Source organism: Ruditapes philippinarum, unplaced genomic scaffold, assembly GCF_026571515.1.
Source record: "Ruditapes philippinarum isolate M1 unplaced genomic scaffold, ASM2657151v2 ctg1636_1_1_1_1, whole genome shotgun sequence".
NCBI lineage: Eukaryota > Metazoa > Mollusca > Bivalvia > Venerida > Veneridae > Ruditapes > Ruditapes philippinarum.
The window spans coordinates 105,444-112,450 of record NW_026863136.1 but is presented as its reverse complement, the minus strand read 5'-3'; the positions used below and the strand labels follow the sequence as shown (position 1 = coordinate 112,450).

Sequence of the window (7,007 nt, the reverse complement as noted above, 5' to 3'; positions counted from 1 at the left end):
GTAACTATGTTGAGCAAAGAACTTGTTCCTAGAATAACAGTAAATATTACATCTAAATATCTTAGAGATAATTGTCACCGGCCCTTGTCTATAACAAACATACATTGCACTTTGGGACACATCTGCAAGTAAAGCTGGAGAGTTGCCATGTAGCATAAGAGTTGTGGACTACTGGAGCAATGAAGACTTGGCAGACACTGTGAAAGTTGATAAGACTGGTATCGATTCTTCGAGAGTTCCGGTGCTGATATACTCGCAAGAAGCAGTCGTGTTTGGGGCAGCTTTCTACACCTCTGTGCCGGCAGATTTGTAAGATTGGAAGTTGTTTCAGTGTGGAGAGAGATGGACACGGTGTATTGTTAGGTAAAACTTGCCATTTGATGTCACGGACAGTTCTCATTAAAGGTAATGAGTCACTGTTATGTTCATAAAAGAGGGTAACGAAATCCCTGTAAAATCAAATATGTTGTAATAATTACCGCTATTTCCATTTTGTATCATGGGCTAGACTTTTGCGTGGATGAGGAAATTCCCATAGCCTTGTTAATTGTAGTTTGACTTGCAAGCTACTTTAAGACAGTTCGGTGGTTTTTACTTAATACCAACTCTTGCTATAAACAATGCATATAACGGCAACGTTTCATTTACCAATTTAGGTTGAATGTTGTCATATGACTTAAAAAGAAAGAAATATAATTTGTAACTAGTTAATTTTTAAACAAAATTGTTTATAGTAAATATTGACCTTTTGTGATTTGAATGTTGTTCTGTTAACCCTAGTGACTTTCAGTAAACCCTTGAACAATGAATGCTAGATTGGTGTCCAACGTTGTGATGGTGGATAATGTCGGAATGCGGATGGTTGTGTAACATTGGTGAAAAGTTTGTGTTGGGAAGTTGCATGATGGAGCATTGGTAAATTGTGTATTATGTAAATGGCATTGTTATTCTGGAGACAGGCCAGCATTCAAAGAGAATTAAGTATTTTATCGTATTAAAAATTTCAATAAGTAAAAATATATTTGAAAGGCTTATTCAATAAATAAATAATAATTTCAATAAGGTATATTTTACAGATGATAGGAATTGTCAAAAATAGATTGTCTAGTTAGTTAGCAGATGGAAGTTTAATGGTTCTACTCAGATACAACCCCTTGCCTGAAACTTTGCACTTAGACACACATTCTCATGTACGAAAAAGAGCTGGAGTGTCGCCATATGACTTAAAAAGCAACAAATTAATTGTAATATGTTGAGTTTAAAAAGTTTGTTAAGATAAAGTAAATATTTATATTTTGAGATAATTGTCACCGGCCCTTGTCTATAACAAACATACATTGCACTTTGGGACACATCTGCAAATAAAGCTGGAGAGTTGCCATGTGGCATAAGAGTTGTGACTACTGGAGCAATGAAGGACTTGGCAGACACTGTGAAAGTTGATCAAGACTGATATCGATTCTTCGAGAGTTCCGGTGCTGATATACTCGCAAGAAGCAGTCGTGTTTGGGGCAGCTTTCTACACCTCTGTGCCGGCAGATTTGTAAGATTGGAAGTTGTTTCAGTGTGGAGAGAGATGGACACGGTGTATTGTTAGGTAAAACTTGCCATTTGATGTCACGGGTAGTTCTCATTATAGGTAATGAGTCACGGTTATGTTCATAAAAGAGGGTTAGAAATCCCTGTAAAATCAAATATGTTGTAATAATTACCGCTATTTCCATTTTGTATCATGGGCTAGACTTTTGCATGGATGAGGAAATTCCCATAGCCTTGTTAATTGTAGTTTGACTTGCAAGCTACTTTAAGACAGTTCGGTGGTTTTACTTAATACCATCTCTTGCTTAAACAATGCATATAACGGCAACGTTTCATTTACCAATTTAGGTTGAATGTTGTCATATGACTTAAAAAGAAAGAAATATAATTTGTAACTAGTTAAGTTTTATAAACAAAATTGTTTATAGTAAATATTCACCTTTTGTGATTTGAATGTTGTTCTGTTAACCCTAGTGACATTTCAGTAAACCCTTGAACAATAAATGCTAGATTGGTGTCCAACGTTGTGATGGTTGATAATGTCGGAATGCGGATGGTTTGTGTAACATTTGGTGAAAAGTTTGTGTTGGGAAGTTGCATGATGGAGCATTGGTAAATTGTGTATTATGTAAATGGCATTGTTATTCTGGAGACAGGCCAGCATTCAAAGAGATATTAAGTATTTTATCGTATTAAAAAATTTCAATAAGTAAAAATATATTTGAAAGGCTTATTCAAATAAATAAATAAATAATAATTTCAATAAGGTATATTTTACAGATGATAGGAATTTGTCAAAATAGATTGTCTAAGTTAGTTAGCAGATGGAAGTTTAATGTTCTACTCAGATACAACCCTTGCCTGAAAACTTTGCACTTAGACACACATACTCATGTACCGAAAAAGAGCTGGAGTGTAGCCATATGACTTAAAAAGCAACAAATTAATTTGAAATATATTGAGTTTAAAAAGTTTTTAAGATAAAGTAAATATTTATATTTTGTGATAATTGTCACCGGCCCTTGTCTATAACAAAAATACATTGTACTTTGGGACACATCTGCAAATAAAGCTGGAGAGTTGCCATGTGGCATAAGAGTTGTGACTACTGGAGCTAATGAAGGACTTGGCAATTGACACTGTGAAAGTTTGATCAAGACTGGTATCGATCTTCGAGAGTTCCAGGTGCTGATATTTACTCGCAAGAAGCAGTCGTGTTTGGGGCAGCTTTCTACACCTCTGTGCCGGCAGATTTGTAAGATGTGAAGTTGTTTCTCAGTGTGGAGAGAGATGGACACGGTGTATTGTTAGGTAAACACGTGCCATTTATTGTCACGCGATACGTTCTCATGTTACGGTAATGAGTCATCGGTTATGTTCATCTAAAAAGCGTTAGAAATTCTCCTGTAATAAATCATAATATGGTTGTCCAATAACGTTACCGCCTAATTCCAATTCGTCGTGTATCATTGCGGCTCAGACTTTATGGACATAAGGAAATTCCCATTAGTCGTTGTTTACTCATTGTCAGTATTGAGCTTGTGCAAGCTACTTGATAGACTAGTTTCCCGTCGGGTCGTTACTTCGATCATTCAATACAACTGCTATAAACAATCGCACTCTCATGAGCGGCGCATAACTGTTCACCTTAACCAAGTAGACTTGAATGTATGTCCTCATGACTTATAAAAGAAAGAATATAATTTGTAACATTAGTTCAATATTGTTTTTAAAACAAATTGTTATCAATAGTCATATTCGACCTTTTTATGTGATTGAATCGTTTGTCTCTTGTTTAACTAGTGACGCTTTCAGTAAACCCTTGAACATATGAATGCTAGATTGGTGCTCCAACGTTGTGATGGTTTTGATAATGTCGGAAATGCGGATGGTTGGGTGTTAACATTGGTGAAAAAGTTCTGTGTTGGGAAGGTGGATGATGGAGCATGTGGTAAATTGTGTATTATGTAAATGGCATTGTTATTCTGGAGACCAGGCCAGCATTCAAAGAGAATTAAGTCATTTTTATCGTATTAAAAATTTCAATAAGTAAAAAATATATTTGAAAAGGCTTAATATTCAATAAATAAATAATAATATTCAATAAGGTTATATTTTACAGATTGATATGGAATTGTCAAAATAGGTTGTCTAGTTCTCAGAGTAGCAGATGGAAGTTGTAACTGAGTTGCTACTCAGAGTACAACCCCCTTGCCTGAAACTTGTGCACTTAGACACACATTCTCAATAGTACGGAAAAAGAGCAGGAGTGGTCGCCATATGACTTAAAAGCAAGAAATTAATTGTAATATGTTCGAGTTTAAAAAAGTTTGTTAAGATAAAGTAAATATACTTTATTTTGAGATAATTGTCACCGGCCCTTGTCTATAAACAAACATTACATTGCACTTTGGGACACATCTGCACATAAAGCTGGAGAGTTGCCATGTGGCATAAGAGTTGTGACTACTTGGAGCAATGAAGGACTTGGCAAGACACTGTGAAAGTTGAGTCAGACTGGTATCGATTCTTTCGAGAGTTCCGGTGCTGATATACTCGCCCAAGAAGCAGTCGTGTTTGGGGCAGCTTTCTACACCTCTGTGCCGGCAGATTTGTAAGATTGGAAGTTGTTTCAGTGTGGAGAGAGATGGACACGGTGTAATTGTTAGGTAAAACTTGCCATTTGATGTCACGGTCAGTTCTCATTATAGTAATGAGTCACGGTTATGTTCATAAAAGAGGGTTAGAAATCCCTGTAAAATCAAATATGTTGTAATAATTACCGCTATTTCCATTTTGTATCATGGGCTAGACTTTTGCATGGATGAGGAAATTCCCATAGCCTTGTTAATTGTAGTTTGACTTGCAAGCTACTTTAAGACAGTTCGGTGGTTTTACTTAATACCAACTCTTGCTATAAACAATGCATATAACGGCAACGTTTCATTTACCAATTTAGGTTGAATGTTGTCATATGACTTAAAAAGAAAGAAATATAATTTGTAACTAGTTAATTTTTAAACAAAATTGTTTATAGTAAATATTGACCTTTTGTGATTGAATGTTGTTCTGTTAACCTAGTGACCTTCAGTAACTCTTGACAATGTAAGGCATAGTATTTGGTGTCAACGTTTGGTCGATTGTGGTAATGTCGGTAATGCGGATGGTTGTTGTAACATTGGTGAGAAATTTGTGTTGGGAAAGTTGCTATGATGGAGCATTTTGGTAAATGTGGGTAATTATGTAAATGGCATTGTTATTCTGAGACAGGCCAGGTCATCCAGTAAGTGTAGAATTAAGTATTTCTATCGTAATTAAGAAGTATTCAATAAGTAAAAAATATGTTGTGAATAAGGCTTATATAAAAATATATAATTCCAATAGGATATTTAACAGATGATAGGAATGTCAGAAATAGTTAGTTGTCTAGTTTAGTACAGATGGAAGTTAATGTCAATCTAATAAACCCCTTGCCGAAAACTTTGCACTTAGGTACACACGATTCTTCATGTACTAAAAGAGCGAGATGTTCGCCATATGACTTAAAAAAGCAACAAATTAATTATAAATATGTCTGACGTTAAAAAATGTGGCTTAGATAAAGGTAAATAAATAATACATTTTGAGAGGAGATTGTCACCGCGATGTTCTAATATAATACGCACTTAAGGACAACATGCTTGCAAATAAAGCTGGAGTTGCCATGTGAATAATGCTGTGAATTACTGGTAGGAAATGAATGACTTTGCAGAAAACCAAGAAAGTTGATCAAGAACTGGTATTGAATTCCTTGACCCCAGTCCCAGTGTGTTGGAGTTTTTTCCGTTCCGATATCCTGGCCAAGCGGTGCACTGTTATTTTACTTAAAATTTAACATATTATTTTGTTGTCATTATAATCTGTTGTCTTATATTTTAAAATATGATTTTCAATTGTTATTACATGATATTTAAATTACAATTTTTCTCTCTCAATGCGCCTTTTATTTCTATTTTACTGTTTACCAATTGTCAAATATGTATCATTATAATTTTTAGTTGCTATGTCCTGGCGAAGCGGCCATCGGTTATTTTTCGGGCCATCAGTTATTTTTCGCTAAAAAATGAAAAACATATTTTACTTGTGTTTTAATTAAAACCAGTTATCTTATATTGTTTAAAAAGTATTTCAAACTTTACTTACATGAATATGATAATAACAATGACTTCCATTCAATAAATTACTGTATGTGTCCTTTAATTATATCACAATTCTGGTTTCAAATTGTCCAACCTATGTCATAATATATTCCGCGCCGCGATGCCCTGGCCACGCGTCCGTCCCGTCGGTTATTTTTTCGCTTAATTGTAAACATTCATTACTTATATTGTCTAATAATTGTTAAATTGTATTTCTAATATAACAATAACATAGATAAAAACAGAATCCTTAAAGAAAGCCCAACTCGGCAAAATTGTAAAATGTTGCAGGCTATGTTGGATATGTTTCAATCAAACTACCCCCGTCCAAATAAAATATTATTAGTGTCCTGTATTTTCTTTCAATATTGCGGTTGTCAAATATATGTCATACTATTTTCGGTTCCGCTATTCTGACCATGCGGACGTTATGCTATTTTTGTGATAATAGTGTTCTAGAACAAAATATTATTCATCATATAAATGTTCATTCTTAATCACAAAGGATTTAAGCCCCATTTTGTTCCCAAGCAGCATTTTATTAGAATAGCCTAATGATACATTTCTGTTATTTTATCAATATTTGAAGTACTTCAAGAAAATGTACCCATTGTAGACTAATCCATTTTAATGAAATTTAATCTGTATATATGGACAGTGCCGACTGAATAAATTCACGGCGCAAAAATTATGAAAAATGTTATGCTACCCTCATTGGACAAAAGTAAGACTTAGTCGATTTACTATACATATTAAAGTTAGTCGATTTATCAAAGTAAATTTGCTATGGTTAATTTGGATTACTGCAATTGTATTGGACAAAAATATTGCCAACCAAGATTTAGTTGTTTGTAAAAAATACCAAATGCAATACTCATCATTGTAAGCATATAAATTTAATGTTGTTGTTTTTTCTATCAGAGAAAATGAGAGGTTTTATAAACTGCGCAACTTTGAAATGGACGCTGCCGGCAACCATAATTGTACTTAAATTATGATTTGATTCTTAACTTGGAAATGTTTTTGTTAATTTTACTACTTGAAATATCTGAGTATTTGAACAATTGTGACCATATAACACACTACTAAAGTACTTAAATTGTGAATGTTTATCTAGAAATAAATAGATGCTTCGAAAAATATCCTGTTTTGTCATCCATTTACTTGATAAAATTTTGGTGCCATATTGAACCCAATTCTAGATATGATGTAGATGAAATTAAATGAAGTTAATTTCATTTCAGTGCATTTCATTTTCTGTTTAAATGACTTGTAACAGGCTAGAAATAA

General features: G+C 33.9%; 1 long non-coding RNA gene across 1 annotated transcript; it reads left to right on the top strand.

Annotated features, from left to right (window-relative positions):
* Positions 1-205: 205 nt before the first annotated feature.
* On the top strand, positions 206-1,948 carry LOC132721245 (uncharacterized). Its single transcript, XR_009624435.1, has 2 exons — positions 206-363; positions 791-1,948. It is a non-coding gene; the product is annotated as an uncharacterized LOC132721245 (long non-coding RNA).
* Positions 1,949-7,007: the final 5,059 nt, after the last annotated feature.